The sequence below is a fragment of the Leptopilina boulardi genome, unplaced genomic scaffold, assembly GCF_019393585.1.
Source record: "Leptopilina boulardi isolate dan_hultmark-lab unplaced genomic scaffold, ZJU_Lbou_2.1 LbouV2_351, whole genome shotgun sequence".
Classification (NCBI taxonomy): Eukaryota; Metazoa; Arthropoda; class Insecta; order Hymenoptera; family Figitidae; genus Leptopilina; species Leptopilina boulardi.
In genome coordinates, this window is record NW_026137920.1 from 4124103 (window position 1) to 4142916 (window position 18814).

Here is an 18814-nt window from a genome sequence, read left to right on the forward strand (position 1 = left end):
ATAAAAGTCCCTCTTTAAAAAATGTTTTTTTTTGTGATTCAATGTAAATTTCAAAATCGTCAATATCAAAGAAATAAATGGCTTTATGGTATCATAAACAAAAATGACCTGGTTTGTTCGAATGTCTCCAAAGATAAAAAAAAAGGGGGTAAAAAGAAGAGAAAAAAAGGAACACGCAACACACCTTGTATAGACTTGTTTTTTAAATGTCAAATTCTCAAATATGTGTGTTGTGGTCCACCCGGTGAGGGGTTAAATTGATAGTGACTTTTTTTTCCGACCACCGTGTCCAACGATTTTATCGTTGTCCTTCTCTCTCTCTCTCGTTCCTCCCAATCTTGACGGGTATCTTTTTTTTTCTTTTCTTTTTTTTTGGGTGGTTTAATAACAACTCTATATCTAATAAAATTCTTTTAACATAATCGGCTTTAAATTTACCGAAAAAAATGTCACTAATTTTTTCCTTTTCAAAAAAAAAAAATAAAAATTTATTATTCTCTAATTTATTACACACTTTAATAAGAAACTTTCTTCTTTATTATATATATATTGTATATATTTTTATTTTTTATTTATTGTATTATAAAGTTTTAACGCGAATAAAACGATGGTTTATTGATAGGCCACACATTTAGTTGTCATTTTTCGAACAATATAATAAATATTTGATATTGTCTGTTGTAAAAAAAAAAATTTTTTTTTTTTGATTCCCAGAAGAAATTAATGTTACAATCCACGTTGTATATACGTATAGGAAAATAATAGGTTGAGACTTTTAGGGCAATAAGGTTAATTCATCTGGATATTTTATGTTCGATCATAAAAGCTTCTCTCTCTCTCTCTCTTTTTCTACAGTATGGATATGTATTCTTAGGAAACATGTATGTTTATTGATATTTTCACACGTGTAATTTTTTTCACGCGGTTAAAATCTTTTCATTATTGCAATATTTATTTGCTTTTATATATTTATATGAGAATTTTTTTTCTATATATATAAATATTTTTTTTTCCTATTTATGATTTTTACTTTTTCTTGTGAGACTTTCGCTTTCTGTGCGCGCAGAGCTCAAACATTTGACATTTTCTATTATTCTGCAACTATAATTGCTATAAATTTTTTTATATTTTTTTTTATATTTCATTCAATTTATTTTATTTTATAGTAATTTAGATAAATTAATAAGAAATAATTATATTCATCTGTTTTATTTACTAAAAATATTAATAATATATAGTGGTATAATGTAACGGTAACGTAACAAAATTGTTACTGTAACATAACGATAACGCAACAGAAAAGGTTACTTTAAGCTAACGGTAACGAAACAAAAACGTTACTGTACCAAAAAAATGAAGTAACAAAAACGTAACAGTAACGGTAACGTAACGATAACGCAACAAAAACGTTACTGTAAGCTAACGGTAACAAAAGAAAAACATTACTGTAACTTATCAATAAAATAAGAAAATTGTAACTGTAACGGAAATGTAACGAAATTGTTACTGTAACTTAAAGATAACGTAACAAAAACGTTACTGTAACGGTAACATAAGGAAATAGTTACTGTAATGTAAAAATAACGTAACAAATAATAACTACAATGGTAGCGTAACAAAATTATTACTGTAACGTGTCGATAGCGTAACAAAAACGTTACTTTAACGGTAATGTAACGAAATTGTTACTGTAACATAACGATAACGCAACAAAAAAGGTTACTTTAAGATAACGGTAACGAAAGAAAAACGTTACTGTAACTAAAAAATGAAGTAACAAAAACGTAACAGTAACGGTAACGTAACGATAACGCAACAAAAACGTTACTGTAAGCTAACAGTAACAAAAGAAAAACGTTACTCTAACTTATCAATAAAATAAGAAAATTGTAACTGTAACGGAAATGTAACGAAATTGTTACTGTAACTTAAAGATAACGTAACAAAAACGTTACTGTAACGGTAACATAAGGAAATAGTTACTGTAATGTAAAAATAACGTAACAAATAATAACTACAATGGTAGCGTAACAAAATTATTACTGTAACGTGTCGATAGCGTAACAAAAACGTTACTTTAACGGTAATGTAACGAAATTGTTACTGTAACATAACAATAACGTAATAAATATTAACTACAATGGTACCATTGTTTACTGTAACAAAAATTGTTGTTACTGTAACAAAAAAGTTTCTGTAACTGTAACGTAACAAAAGCGTTATTGTAATTATAACGCAATGAAAACGTTACTATAACGCAACGAAAACGTTACTATAACGTAACGAAAATCTTACTATAACTTAACGGTAGCGTAACAAAAACGTTACGATAATATCACAGAAGCGTAACGAAAACGTTACTGGAACGTTAAGATAGCATAATAAAAATATTACTACAACATAATAGAAGCGTAACAAAAGCGTTATTGTAAATGTAATGTAACTAAATTGTTACTGTAAACGTAACAATAACGTAAAAAATCTTTACTATAACGGTAACGTTACGAAAACGTTTCTTTCACGTAACGGCAACATAAAGAATACGAGAGTAACGTAACGAAGTCTTCGCTGTGACGAAACAGTAACGTAACGGTAAATTTAAATTGTTAAAAAACAGGAGAGTAACGTAGCTGTAGCTGTAACGTAAAAGTAACATAACCGTACTGTAATGTAACTGTAATGTCGTAACGTAATAAAGATGTCTATTTAACACAAATGTAACACAAATATAATGGTAACGTTAATAGTAACGAAAAATAATGTAATCTTGCAGTAGAGGTAACTTAACAGTAACGTAATTGTAATTTAGTAGTAGCGTTACTACAGTCATAAAAATAACAGTCATTTGAACGTAACAATAACGAAACCGATACGTATAATGGTAACACAGTTATGTTAACTGAACAATAACACAACCGTCAGGTAATGGTAACGTAACAATAATGTAACTGCTAGATATCGCAAACACCATTATGTTCATGTAACAATAACGTAACAGTTATGTAACGGTAACACAGTTACGTTAACGTAAAAATGTCGCAACCGTTATGTAACAGTAACACAGTTATATTAAAGTAACAATAACTGTTACGTAACGGTATCATCTATATTATCATATAGCAATAACGCAACTGTTACGTAATGGTAAAACAATTATTTTATCGTAACAATAAGGCAACCGTTACGTAACGGTAACATAATTACGGTAACGTAACAATAGCTTTAATCTAAAAGTAACGTAACAGTATAACTTTAATTAACAATTCTTTTATGAGAAAATTTTTTTTTTATAAAAATGTCTTATTTTTTTGTTTAAATAACAATTCTTTTTCCCTGCTAAAAAATTAAATAGCTTCCTTTATATAAAATATAGAATTGGAAAAATTGCATAAACCAACTTATATCTCTGTATATATATATATATGAATTATTCCACGAACTAGTTGAAGAATATTGCAAAGGCATAGTTTAACTTAACGTCCGTATAGACGCATATTGGATATTTTGAAATAAATAAATAAATTAAATGAAATTACAAAGTATAAACATAAAATTATTGATTACAAGTGAAAATCAGTTTACTTTTACAATGATAATTTTCTTTATATTTGCTCATAAAAAAAAAATTGTTGAAATAAAACTTGGTCTATTTTCTATACGCGAATAACTTGTTTTCAATGAACTGTTACGCTGCATACAAAACAACTATATGTATATAAATTGCAGTTTCCTGATTGGAGAGAGAGAGAGAGAGAGAGAGAGAGAGAAAAAGAAAAAGATATATAAAAAAAAAACCTACAAACGTTCTTATACTGTCGAATGCGGTGTATATAGCCTTATATAACTGTGTTCAGTCAGCAGTAATACCCGAGTTATAAAAAGAAACATTTTAATTAGTATAGTGTATATATATATGATGAAATAAAAGTGAGAATATATTTCGTTAAAAAATTTTGCTGAAAAATTTTATTTCCCCAATTTTTTTTTTTTTTGGTTTTACGCGCTAAATCGTTTTTATAATTTAAAAAAAATACCTTCTCATTATGATATGAGAATGTTAAAATATCTTCCAATTTCTATATATATAATGCAATATAATTTTATTATTAAATAAAAAAATTGTGAAATTTCTCTTTTCCCTAATAGGAGTTTCTTTACTTTTTTTTTTTTTTTAGAAATTTATGTCAATGGTTTATTAATGAATAATGAAATTTTTTTTTCCATTAAAAGGAAAAAATATGTATTTCGTTTTCATGCGTAACATTGAAAATAAGCGATCGTTGAAATCAGTTACACAACCTTGCGTATAAACCTGCCAGGCATTTAAATCACCACTATATAGGCTGTAGGAACGCGACACATGGAGAAGACGTCACTGTTAAATATCGAAAATTATTTTACGTTACGATTTATTTTTCAATAATAATATATTATATTTTTTTGGAATTAATCCCTTTGGTTATTTATTATTTTAATTTACGTCTATTTATCATCAATTAGCAATTTAAAAAAAGTCATTTATGTCAAATTTTTGTCGCCACGAGATTATAAAAATGAATTGATGAATATATCAATTAAAAATTCAGAATATTTGAAAATAAATGTAAAATTGAAATTTTTGATTTGAGGAATAGAAAAAAATTGGATTTACATTTATTTTTGTTATCAAAATGAGTAAATTTATGATTTTTTTTTAAATTGGAAATGATAAATATGACGAGTGCGAAAAACAGTAATTTGATTATAGGTAACTTAAATACTATGAAGTGTGTGAAACAGAACCTTGTTCCAAAAACATAAATAAAGTGACTAACACAGAAATATAGTACCTAAAACATAAATCTAGTACCTAAAACATAAATATAGTATCTGAATAAGAAATCTAGTAACTAAAACCGAAATCGAGTACCTCAAACATAAATATAGTACCTAAACCATATATATAGTACCTGAAACATACATCTAGTACCTTAAACATGAATCTAGTACCTAAAACTGAAATCAAGTACCTAAAACATAATAATAAAACCCGAAACAGAAATCTAGTACCTAAAATCGAAATCGAGTACCTGAACCATATATATAGTACCTGAAAAGAAATCTAGTACCTCAAAAAGAAATATTGTACTTAAAACATAAATATAGTACCTGAAACAGAAATCTAGTACCTAAAACCGAAATCGAGTACCTAAAACCGAAAACTAGTACCTATTACAGAAATCTAGTACTTAAAACATAAATATAGTACCTGTAACAGAAATCTTGTACCTAAAACCGAAATATAGTACCTGAAATATAAATCTAGTACCTAAAACATTAATCTAGTATACTTAAAACCAAAATTTACTACCTAAAACATAAATTTAGTACCTGAAACAGAAATCTAGTACTTAAAACATAACTCTAGTAACTAAAACATAAATCTAGTACCTGAAACATAAATCTAGTACCTTAAACATGAATCTAGTATCTAAAACAGAAATCTAAAACCTAAAACAAAAATCTAGTACCTAAAACAAAATAATAGAACCCGAAACAGAAATTTAGTACCTAAAATCGAAATCGAGTACCTGAACCATATATATAGTACCTTGAAAGAAATCTAGTACCTCAAAAAGAAATCTAGTACTTAAAACATAACTCTAGTAACTAAAACATAAATCTAGTACCTAAAACCGAAATCTAGTACCTAAAACCTTAATCGAGTACCTAAAACAGGAATCTAGTACCTAAAACCGAAATCGAGTACCTAAAACTGAAAACTAGTATCTATTACAGAAATCTAGTACTTAAAATATAAATATAGTACCTGTAACAGAAATCTAGTACCTAAAACCCAAATATAGTACCTAAAACCAAAATCTAGTACCTAATACCGAAATATAGTACCTGAAATATAAATCTAGTACCTAAAAAATTAATTAGAAAACCAAATACTGTCTTCTATTTAAAGTACTCTTTATTGAATATAATAATAGCTAAAATATCTAATAAGTTGAAAGTACCTGATGCCTAAAAAAGGTAGTACCTAAAAAACTATCTAGTATATAAAAAATTGTTTAGTATCATATTTAAAATTATAAATATAAGTTTAAAATAATATTATATTGACAATCTAAAAAGTAAAATAGAATTTAGTCCTTTAAATATTATTTAGTATCTATAACACTAATACCTAATAACAATATGCCATTAAGACTAGTAACTGAAGAGCTGTACAGCATTTTCTTACTGTCTATTTTTATGTTACTGTATTACAAAAATGATTTTCTACTTTACACTATATTGTATAAAATATAAAATACTGCGTAGTACCTAAAAAGGTCTATTACCTACTGATATACTGTCTTACAACTGTTTTATAATACCTAAAATATTGACTAATAGTAAAATACTGTCTGATACCTGAAAAACTGCCTGCTTCTTAAAATACTGTCTAATTACCAAAATACTATCTATTATTATTATTAAACTGCAATTTAGTACCTGATATTCTCTCTAAAACTGAAATGTAACTGAAAAATAACTGTTACCTGAAATACATGTCCTATACTAAAGTAGGTAATGTCTAATACCTAAAACCATTTAGTACCTGAAATACTGAATGATACTACAATACTGTCTAATAAAAAATACTTTTACCTGAAATATTCTCTGGTACTAAAATACTGTTTAATACAATAATACTGTCTGTTGCTTAAAATTCTTTCTAACACAACAGTACTGATTGGTACCTAAAATACTGTTCGATATTAAAATAGGTAATGTCTGATACGAAAAAACTGTTTTGTACCTGAAATACTGGTTTATATTACAATGCTGTCAAAAATACAAAAAAACTGTAACCTCAAATACTGTTTATTACAAAAAACTGTCTGGTACCTGAAATACTATTTAACACTTCAATACCGTCTAATACAAAATTTTTTGGTTTACTAAAATACTATCTAATACAAAACCATTTTAATTTACTAAAATACTGTCTACTACTACTACAATACTTTATTTTATCTAAAATAACATCTAATATTAAAATATCACCTGATACCTGAAATACACTTTAATTTCCTCACCAACGTAGATCTTGTGCTAAATAAGTCGCTCTAAAGTCAAACTAACTTACTTCTAAGATCCAATCGTGAGTTATAAATATTAAATTTACTGCTTTAAATGATGTCAAACCTGAATTTAAGTCGAACATAAAATTTAATATTTCTCCTTACTCTGATGTGATAGAGGTATAATATAATGTCAAAAAAAAAAGTTCAAAAAAAAACCCAAAAAAAAAAAAAAGAAAATATTCCCAACAGCAAATCAAGAATTATTATTTGTACGCTGTTCTCGCAAGTCCAGTTCAATGTAATTTCAATGAGTCCCCTGAAGTGATTGAAGTCACATTAAATGTTGGAAGGCACTCTCAAAACTATAAAAGCACTGTTAATCGTGTATTCACTCAACCTCACCAAAAAAAAAAGAAAAGAAAAAAAAAACCCTCACAAACTGTTAATGTCTTCTAAAGTCACGAAGGCAGGACGTCATCACAAGGAGTAATTACCTTTCATCAATTAAAAACCGGCAACTCCATTTCGTTTACTAACTGTACCCGATAGTCGTTTTCCCCCTTCTTTTAACTTCTTGGGATGTCTTTTTGTTTTTATTTTCTACTTTTTTGGACTGTGCGGTATTCAAAGTTCTGTCTAATACCTAAAGTACTGTTAAGTACATACAGTACATTCTGGAATCTACAGTACTGTCTGGTACCATCAGTACTGTCTGGTACCATCAGTACTGTCTGGTACCATCAGTACTGTATGGTACCACCAGTACTGTCTGATACCATCAGTACTGTCTGACACCATCAGTACTGTCTAGTACCTAGAGTACTACTTGTACCTAAAGTACTACTTGTACCAAAAGTACTACTTGTACCAAAAGTACTACTTGTACATAAAGTACTACTTGTAGCTAAAGTACTACTTGTGCCTAAAGTACTATTCAGTACCTAAAGTACTATTCAGTACCTAAAGTACTATTCAGTACCTAAAGTACTATTCAGTACCTACACTACAGTTTAGTGCCTACATTACTATCTAGTATCTGCAGTACTGTCTGGTACCTGAATTACTGTCTGATACCATCAGTACTGTCTGATACCTTCAGTACTGTCTAGTACCTAGAGTACTACTTGTGCCTAAAGTACTACTTGTACCAAAAGTACTATTCAGTACCTACACTACAGTTTAGTGCGTACATTACTATCTAGTATCTACAGTACTGTCTGGTACCTCCAGTACTGTCTGATACCATCAGTACTGTCTGGTACCACCAGTACTGTCTGATACCATCAGTACTGTCTGACACCATCAGTACTGTCTAGTACCTAGAGTACTACTTGTACCTAAAGTACTACTTGTATCAAAAGTACTACTTGTACATAAAGTACTACTTGTACATAAAGTACTACTTGTACATAAAGTACTACTTGTACATAAAGTACTACTTGTAGCTAAAGTACTACTTGTAGCTAAAGTACTACTTGTGCCTAAAGTACTATTCAGTACCTAAAGTACTATTCAGTACCTAAAGTACCATTCAGTACCTAAAGTACTATTCAGTACCTACACTACAGGTTAGTGCCTACATTACTATCTAGTATCTGCAGTACTGTCTGGTACCTGAAGTACTGTCTGATACCATCAGTACTGTCTGATACCTTCAGTACTGTCTAGTACCTAGAGTACTACTTGTGCCTAAAGTACTATTCAGTACCTAAAGTACTATTCAGTATCTACACTACAGTTTAGTGCCTACATTACTATCTAGTATCTGCGGTACTGTCTGGTACCTGCAGTACTATCTAGCACCAAAACTACTAAGTGGTGCCTAAAATACTGTCTAATACCTACAGTTTTGTATAGTGTCTATAGTATTGAATATTGCATAAAATAGTGTCCACGGCCTACATTACTGTCTAGAGTCTACAATAGTTAGTAGTACCTGAAATTCTGTCTAGTGCCTACAGTATTGACTAGTACTTAAAGTATTAAATGATGCCTGAAATACTGTCTAGTCTCTACAATAAATAGTGGTGCCTAAAATACTATCTAGCACTTAAGTAGCGCCTAAAATACTATTTATTGCCTACAGTACTGAGTGGTGCCTAATATAGTGTCTAGTACCTACAGAACTGTTTCTCACTTCTTGTGTGGTGCCAAAAATACTTTCCAGTATTTAAAGTACTACGTAGCACTTAAAGTACTAAGTGGTGCCTAAATTACTATCTAGTGCCTAAAATACTGTCTAGTGCCTACAGTACTGCCTAGTGTCTACAGTACACAGAAGTTAATGGTGCCTAAAATACTATCTGGTACCTACAGTACTGTCTAATACCTGCAGTACTGTCTAGTACCTAGGATACTATCTAGAATCTACAGTACTACTTTTACCTAGAGTACTATCTAGTACCTACACTACAGTTTAGTATCCATATTAGTATCTAGTACCTACAGTATTGCCTGGTGCCTGCAGTACTGTCTAGTACCTAAACTGCTGTCTACCACGTAAAAGAATTGAGTGGTGCCTGATATACTGTCTAGTGCCTACAGTACTGTCTACAGTCTACAATAGTTAGTCGTGCCTAAATTAGTATCCAGTAAATACAGTATTGCCCAGCATCCAAAGGACAACGTCTAGTGCCTTCAATACTGTCTAGCGTCTACAATTGTTAGCCTCTAATACTGGCCGGTACCTTCAGAACTGTTTATCAGTTATCTTATGGTGCTAAAAATACTTTCCAGTATTTAAAGTACTGCCTAGAACTATTATTACTGAGAGGTACCTACAATGCAGTCTAGTACCTGGAGTACTGCCTAGTGTCTATAGTACTGAGTAATGCCTAAAATAATGTCTGGTACCTACAGTACTGTCTAATGACGAATATAATATGTAGTGCCTAGAATACTATATAGTGCCTAAAGTACTGTCTATTTTCTACAATAGTTACTGGTGCCTGAAATATTGTTTAGTAGTTACAGTACTGTCTAGCGCCGAAGGTACTTAGTGGTGCCTAAAATACTGTCTAGTGCCTAAAGTACTGACTCAGTTAGTGGTGCCTGAAATACTGTCTGGTACTTACAGTACTGTCTAGCACTGAAATTACTAACTTGCGCCTAAAATACTGTCTAGTACCTGCTATCTTGCACTTAAGAAACGCCTAAAATACTGTCAAGCGTCTACAGTACTGAGTGGTGCCTAAAATGCTCTCTACTTTCTATAATACTGTCTAGCACCTAAAGTACCTAGTGGTGCCTAAAATACTGTCCAGTTCTAAAAAAATAATATTTTGTACATGTCAATAACATTTATTTTTTGCCTCTCCAATTCTTCTTTTGTTTTAATCTTTTAAACAAAATCAGGTATGATTTTTTTTGTTTTTTTTTTCGTTGTTATTTTGGTGAGCAGACTAATTGAGAGGAAGATGTGGATAAGTGGTTTTTTTTCAGGTAGTGCGCGCGGCAGATTATGAGAGGCGATTTGAAGGGGGATGAGAGAATGAAAGAAAGAAAGAAAGAGACGTGTGTGTTATATATAGGTGCGAATGGTCTCACGGCCGTCGAGTAAAATTAAACGTTAACTTTTCGAGAGAGAGAGAGAGAGAGAGAGAGAGAGAGAGAGAGACAGAAAGTGTGTGCGAGAGATGAAGAGGAGGAAGAAGAAGAGTCTACGAGAATGATTAAAGTGTCCGTTAACATGAGTTAATTGATCTCTCAGTTTAATAAGAGGCTTTCAAAGAGAATTCTGGTTCCGGCGGCGGCGGCGACTGAGGCAAATGTGCCGGCTACTCTACGCGGCGGCGGGCCTCTCTTAATCCACTAACTTTGAGTCTATATGTGTGTGAATCTGTTGTTGTGTGTGTGTGTGTGTGTGTGCTGTAATCAACGATAAACGCATCTTGTCGTTTGTTGTCGTCACCGAATGCTTTTGCTCTTGATTATCATTTTTCGCTCCCTCTCTCTCTCTCTTTGCCATACGAATTAATCATCCGTCACAAAAAGGCAGATCAAGCTTAAATTGTAAGGATAATTGTTTTAAACAGCCTTTTCACAACTTATGAATTGTCCATTTAAAGAGATAAGATTATATACAATTTTAATTTTCTTGATTTTATGAATTTAGTTAAATCATTGTATTTTGATGAATTTTTATGTTTCAGGTACTTCAGGAACTTTAAGTACTTTAGGAACTTTAGGTACTTCAGGAACTTTAAGTACTTTAGGAACTTTAGGTACTTCAAGTACTTTATGTACTTTATGTAATTCAGGTACTTTATGTAATTCAGGTACTTTAAGTACTTTACAAACTCTTAGAACTTTAAGTACTTAGGTACCTCAAGTACTTTACATAATTCTAGGACTTTAGGTATTTCAAGTACTTTAGGTATTTCAAGTACTTTAGGTATTTTAAGTACTTTAGGTACTTGAAGTAATTTAGGTACTAGAAGTAATTTAGGTACTTGAAGTAGTTCAGGTACTTGAAGTACTTTAGGTACTTGAAGTACTTTAGGTACTTGAGTACTTCAGATACTTGAAGTACTTTAGGTACTTGAAGTACTTTAGGTACTCGAAGTCCTTTAGGTACTTGAAGTAATTTATGTACTTGAAGTACTTTAGGTACTTTAAGTACTTTAGATACTTGAAGTACTTTAGGTACTGTTTTAGGTATTCTAAGTACTTTAGGTACTTCAAGTACTTTAGGTACTGTTTTAGGTATTCTAAGTACTTTAGGTACTTCAAGTACTTTAGGTATTTTAAGTACTTTAGGTACTTGAAGTAATTTAGGTACTAGAAGTACTTTAGGTACTTGAAGTAGTTCAGGTACTTGAAGTACTTTAGATACTTGAAGTACTTTAGGTACTTGAGTACTTCAGATACTTGAAGTACTTTAGGTACTTGAAGTACTTTAGGTACTCGAAGTCCTTTAGGTACTTGAAGTAATTTATGTACTTGAAGTACTTTAGGTACTTTAAGTACTTTAGATACTTGAAGTACTTTAGGTACTGTTTTAGGTATTCTAAGTACTTTAGGTACTTCAAGTACTTTAGGTACTGTTTTAGGTATTCTAAGTACTTTAGGTACTTCAAGTACTTTAGGTACTGTTTTAGGTATTTCAAGTATTGTTTCAGGTACTGTTTCAGGTAATTCAGGTACTTAGTTTCAGGTAGTATGTATTAGGTATACTAAATAAAAGATACAATTAATTAGATACCTTTAAAAGCTAATAAATTATTGATTAATAATACACCACAATATTCACAAATATTCTCAATTTTTTTAGTTGATTTTAGTAATTCACCTCGAAAATTGATTTCTGTAAGTACTGAAAAAACTTGTCAAGTTTCAAGGACAACTTTTAATATTGTATTTAATTTTTTAGGTGATTTTAAGAATTTGGGTACCTCAAAAATTTGTTTTTGTAAATACTAAAAACCTGTTAACCTGAACGATAACAATGAGTATTGCATTAGTTCTCAACAATACAGGTACTTCCATTTTTATGAGCAGGTACTTTTTGTGACACAGGTACTAATTAATCTTAACGTTGGTATTCATTTTTTTCTTGCTTTTATTTCCAGGAACTATTTTTCAGGTATTATGTTGTAGGTATAATGCATCATGTACTTTTTTAGGTACTATATCTCAAGTACTACTAAGGGATGAATTTGAAAACTTTCAATATTCCGCATATTGCATTGTAATGCAGGTACTATAATAGATTGATACATATTAAGTTTTAGGTTTTTAATAATTCAGGTACTAAGACATGATTTTTGCAGGTACTAATAAGTTGTAGGTTGTACAATTATTTCAGTTCCGAATTTTTTTTAAAGTTGCAGGTACTTCAGTATATTTTATTATTTCAGTATTCAGGTACTATTTATGTAACATGAGTGCAATTATAGTTGGTTTATTAATTTTTCAGGTACATTCTTATTTTAACTATTCTAGATATTTATTTTTTAAACACTGCGTTAAAACCATTCAGTTGATCAGGTATTTCCATCATTTTTCATATTTTAATGTTTCAGGTACTTCTAGTTACGTATACAAGTGCCTTTTTCAGTAGAACTACATTTATTTTGCAGGTACCACATTTGCAGGTACTTTTATTCTTATAGGTACTTTAGACACTATTGTCGCAGATACTAATGGAACATGTCTGTTTAAAATATTTTTCAGTGTTCTTTTAAAACTGTAGATACCATTTTTAATCATTTGCACTTCTTTTATTTTTGTATTGAAACAAATTGTTGCATCAGGTACTATTAAAATTAACAGATTTTTTCATTTTTATCATAATAATGATAATTACTAGTAGTACTACTATTAGTATTTAAATATTTCTTATACTCTAATAGTACCTACGTAATTGTAGTATTACAATAATAAATATATTAAATAGTACCTTGTATGTATTCACTTTAATATTAATAGTACCATGACAGCTTATAATATTCTATATACTAATAATGTCCTAGTTATGAAAAGTTAATTAAATACTATACAAGATATAATTTTAATTTTAACAGTACCTTGAATAATGGGCGTTGGATCACACAATTGCAACTTTTTTAAAAGTGGTGATACTATCTTAATTTCACAAGTTCTCAGTCTTCATATAGAATTAAGTACCTGAGTTGTGAAAATGTTTAATGTCTACATAGTGAATATTAATCAGAATGTCAAATATTCAAACCTAGTTCTTTACAAGTTTGTAAAATGTCATCTAGTACCTATATTATTAGAACCTTAGTATTAAGTGACATGAATACTTTTTTCTACCTGATTGATATATAATTATATTGATAAAAAATTATATAACTTTAAATAATAATAAAAAATCCTAATAAATAACAGTAATTTGTCACTAGTACCTGATTTTTAATGTTTGCATCATTTTTAGTACTAAGAAGATATTTGCACAATAAGTACCTTATTCTATAAAGTTATATAACTATATATTTATTTTTTGTTAGTTAGTTACTTTGTCAGGTACTTAGTAGTACCTTTATTAGGTACTTAGTAGTACCTTTATCAGGTACTTAGTAGTACATTTATCAGGTACTTAGAAGTGCCTTTACTAGGTGCTTAGTAGTACCTTTATCAGGTACTTAGTAGTACATTTATCAGGTACTTAGAAGTGCCTTTACTAGGTGCTTAGTAGTACCTTTATCAGCTACTTAGTATTCCCTTTTCAGGTACTTAGTAGTACATTTATCAGGTACTTAGAAGTGCCTTTACTAAGTGCTTAGTAGTACCTTTTTCAGCTACTTAGTAGTACATTTATCAGGTACTTAGTAGTGCTTTTACTAGGTGCTTAGTAGTACCTTTGTCAGGTACTAAGTTATCTATTTTAATACACATTTTTTTAGTATCTATTCTGTTACTCAGAAACCTGCACTAAAATAGTACCTACATCAGGTACTAATATACATGTATTTGGTACTAAAATACCATGTCAGGCACTAAAATACACTTGCTAAAGTACTTGATACTTGTTTTTATCACTTATTAGGTTCTTTAATAAGGTACTAAGTTATCAGGTACTAGGGTACCTAATCAGGTCAAAAGTTAAGTATGTCAGGTATTTAGGTATCAAGTAAGGTCAAGTATGTCACTTACTAGTTCCTAATTAGGAAAAAAGTAAAAAATCAGGTACTGCGATATCTAATCAGGTAAAAAGTAAATATCAGGTACTACGATACCTAATCAGGTGAAAAAATAAATATCAGGGACTACGGAATGCAATCAAGTGAAAAATGAATATCAGGTACTAGGAATCTAATCACGTGAAAAATAAATATCACGTACTACGGTACCTAATCAGGTAAAAAGTTAATATCAGGTACTATGGTATTGAATCAGGTACTATGTAAACTGAATAAAGTTTCAGGTATGTAATCTAAGCTAATTTTATGTAGTGACAGGTACCAGAAAAGATAGTAAGTTAACTGTATTAAGGTACCAACGAACCTAATCATGTACAAAATTATCTTTATGGTACCTAATGGTACCCAATCAGGGAAAAAGTCACTCAGTTATTTGGGTACCTAATCAGGTACTAAATAAACTGAATAAAATGTCAGGTGTATAATCAGGTACTAAGATAGTGTTAACTGATGACAAGTACCTGAAGAGTTACTATTTTAACTGTATGAAGTACAAGCGAACCTAATCAGGTAAAAAAAGCCAGTCAGGTATTAGGGTACCTAATCAGGTAAAAAAAGCCAGTCAGTTATTAAGGTACCTAATCAGGTAAAAAAGTCAGTCAAGTATTAGGTTACCTAATTAGGTACTAAATAAACTGACTAATGTATTAGGTGTACAATTAGGTACTAAGATAGTCATATCTGATAACAGGTACCTGAAGAGGTAATAAATTAACTGTATCAAGTAGCAGCCTACCTGATGTACTAATTCATCTGTATGATACCCAATGGTACCTGCACAAAAGTACCAAAATACCTACATCAAGGTACTAAAGCATCTACATCAGGTACTGAAGCACCTTACATTAGGTACTAAAGCACCTGATTTAGACACTCAGTCCTTACTATAATAATAATCAGTCACTAAAACACAGTAAAAAAAATCTTAATTTATCAACCTCGAGGAAAATTATTTTCAGTACCTGAAACACACCACTCTATTTCTTGTTGTACTATAATATTCCCAATAATGTCACACTATAATATGCGTTAATGCATATTTACACTGTTGCTCTTGATCTTATTTTTCATCTTGATTATTATCCTTGCATTGTGTATCAAAAAAAAATAATAATTTAGTATCACTTTCATCAATTTCTTTTTCACTTAAAAAAATATTCCCGCTCAAATGTAGAATACACACACACACTGTTTTTTTTTCTATTGCAAAAACATTATTTTCACTTTATAACCAACAAAACTACTTCTGGAATACTATAAAGTTTCACCTGATAACCTTTTCAATTCCAGAATAACGATTGATATTTATAATCCTGCAGCAGCACTTCGTTTATATATAATTTGAAAATATCCATCTTCATTCTTGAGTTTTTTTATTTTTACTTTATAGAAAGTAAAAAGATTTAAAAAATTTTTTTTTCTATAAAAAAAATTTATTTTTTTTTTTTACCTTTTTTTTTATTATTATACCGGATATATTTCTTGGTTCATTATTATTGCCAGTGACATCTTCTCACAGTGTAAGGGGGGTAGGGGGGGGGTGAGAGAGAGAGAGAAGGGAGGATTGGTTAAAGGACATTGCCGCGGCTAAGATCGCGGATGCCTTTCTAGGAATCGAAACTCGGAATCGATCTACTTCAATCAGGGAATTTACCTTCACTGGTATCGTGGCATTTCGATCGCTGGTGGTCTTCTCGTGTCTCTGCGCAAAGAAACGGAAGAAGTAAGAAGAAGAAGAAGAAGAGGCTGCAGCAGCAGCAGTAACAGCAACAGCAGCAGCAACGGCAGCAACACTAGATGATGTAGAAGAAGAAGAAGTAGAAAGGAGCAAAAAAAAAAAAAAAAAAAAAAATAACACGGGGAAAAAAAAGGACGAAGAAATACTCGTGGGTATGGTGCACTCGCGTTCAACAACTGTCACTATCCTCGCCAAACAAGCCGGTCGGCCGAGATCTCGTGGAATCGAAGCGCCATGCTGAACCGTTGGGGGGATCAAAGGTAACGAAACCGGTCACCCTTAACCATATAGATAGATATCCCCCTTTTATTTATATATATGTATACACTTCTTCTTCTTCACAATCTGACCCGGAACGATATATTTATTTTTTTTTGTAACGTCACACTTTCCAAGATCTTGATTGGATGATCACCTTATTTTTTTTTTCTTGATTCACTGATTTTTGATGGAAAATAATTTTTTTGCAAACTAAAAAAAATTTTTTTTTTTTTTCTAGTGAATCCAAAATTGATTCGGTCGGTGACCGATCGCGAGACTATGAGGGGGGGTGCCGGTGGCACTGCGGTAACACGAGTTGCAACAGCAACCAATCGCTCGAGGTTTTGCACGCACGTTCTCCGCCGAGCGCCGAAGAACTAATAAATGCTGGGCCCGAGCTTGAAACTGCGTAGGCCGCTTACTGCTCCTTCCACTCACTCTCTACCTCTCTTGACTATCTCTCTCTCTTTCTCTCGCTCGCTCTCGCGCTCACAATTCCATCCCACCGGCGCGGCAGACTCGCGGATCGACGGACGAACGGACGGACAGACAGACGGCTCGTCAAAGTTGCAAGAAGAGAGAGAAAGGACGAGAGAAAGAAAGAGAGAGAGAGAGACCTGAAGGAGAAAGAGAGTGAATTGAACAGACAAATCCAGAGAGAGAGAGAGAGAGAGAGAGAGGGATGAACAGGTAGAGTAAGAAGGCTGATGGGACCACTGTGGTGAACGTCACTCGGTCAAGGTCCCCCACCAAAAACCAAGCAGTGTGCGAAGAGTACCTACATATGTTGATACACACAAGAACTCGGTCCATGGACAACTCTATACTTGGTGCGTCCCAGGCGTAATACTGGCAGTGCGAGGGTGGTCACGATTTGTTGCGCTCTTTTCTGTCTGTATATATAATGTATAAATTTCAAAAGTAACGTCATCAGAGAGACCATGTTCCAAATTTCAAATACGACCTTCGTCTACACTTCTTTATTTGGAATTGAACGAAATTTTTTTTTTCTTTTTTACATCAGTAATTACATGCACTCATTATAGGTACAATAAAACCAATAAATTGTAGAAAGCAAATTTCTTTTTTTGAATTTATCTCTAAAAAGAAAAGCATCTGAATTTTAATTATGGAGAATTATAATAATTGTTATGAGGTAAAAATAGTTTGGGTAGATGCATACTGTCTGGTGGCTAAAGAATATTGGATGGTAGTTGTAATTTTTTATAGTGCCTAAATAGCTGTTTTGCGTATTAAATATATTTTCTGGCTTTGTCGTACTGCTTTGTATTCAAAATACTGTACTAGGTGTTGAATTACTTTTTACCTACAGAACTGTCTGGTACAAAAATTACTGACTATTACTATCTAGTACCTAATTTTTTTACATAGTACTTACAATACTGTCTAGTACGTAAATTACTATCTATTACCTACAGTACTGTCTAGAATGTTAATTACTTGTACCTTAATTACTCATTAGTACCTAAAAAACTATTTAGTACCAAAATTACTGTCTAGGATATAAATTACTGTCTTGTACCTAAATTAATGTCTAAAATTCCTAATTACTATATCTAATACCTAGATTACTGTCCAATACTTAAATTACTATTTAGTAACAAATTTACTGTCTAAAAACCAAATCACTAGTAGTACTAGTACCAAAATTACTGTTTAATACTTAAATTACGGTCTAGTACCTAAACAATAGCGAAAAACCTAAATTACTGCCTAGTACCTAAATTAATATTTAGTACCTTAATTACAAAATAATGCCTAAAATACTGTCTAGGGTTTATAGTATCGTATAGTGCATAAAATACTATCTAGTGCCTAAAACACTGTTTAGTGCCTAAATTCTATCTAGTATTTAAAGTATATTGTATATAGAGTATACTAGCTTTATCACTGTGGTGCCTAAATTCTGCCAAGCGCCTGAAGTACTGTGCCTTAAACACTGTTTAGTGCCTACACTACTGTCTATTACCAAAATTACATTTAATACCTAGATTACTGTCTAATACTTAAATTACTATTTAGTACCTAATTTACTGTCTAAAACCCAATTTATTATCTACTACCAAAAT

General features: G+C 31.1%; 1 protein-coding gene across 1 annotated transcript in view; it reads right to left on the reverse strand.

The window, feature by feature from the left end:
• LOC127286226 (homeobox protein 2) overlaps positions 1–17126 on the reverse strand; it is a 213396-nt gene extending 196270 nt beyond the window's left edge. Inside the window, exons 1-2 of the mRNA XM_051312587.1 lie at positions 16610–17126; positions 16380–16518 (exon numbers count right to left, since the gene is read on the reverse strand). The gene's annotated coding sequence lies outside the window, so the exon portion shown is untranslated. The remainder of the gene's footprint in view (positions 1–16379; positions 16519–16609) is intronic.
• Positions 17127–18814: the final 1688 nt, after the last annotated feature.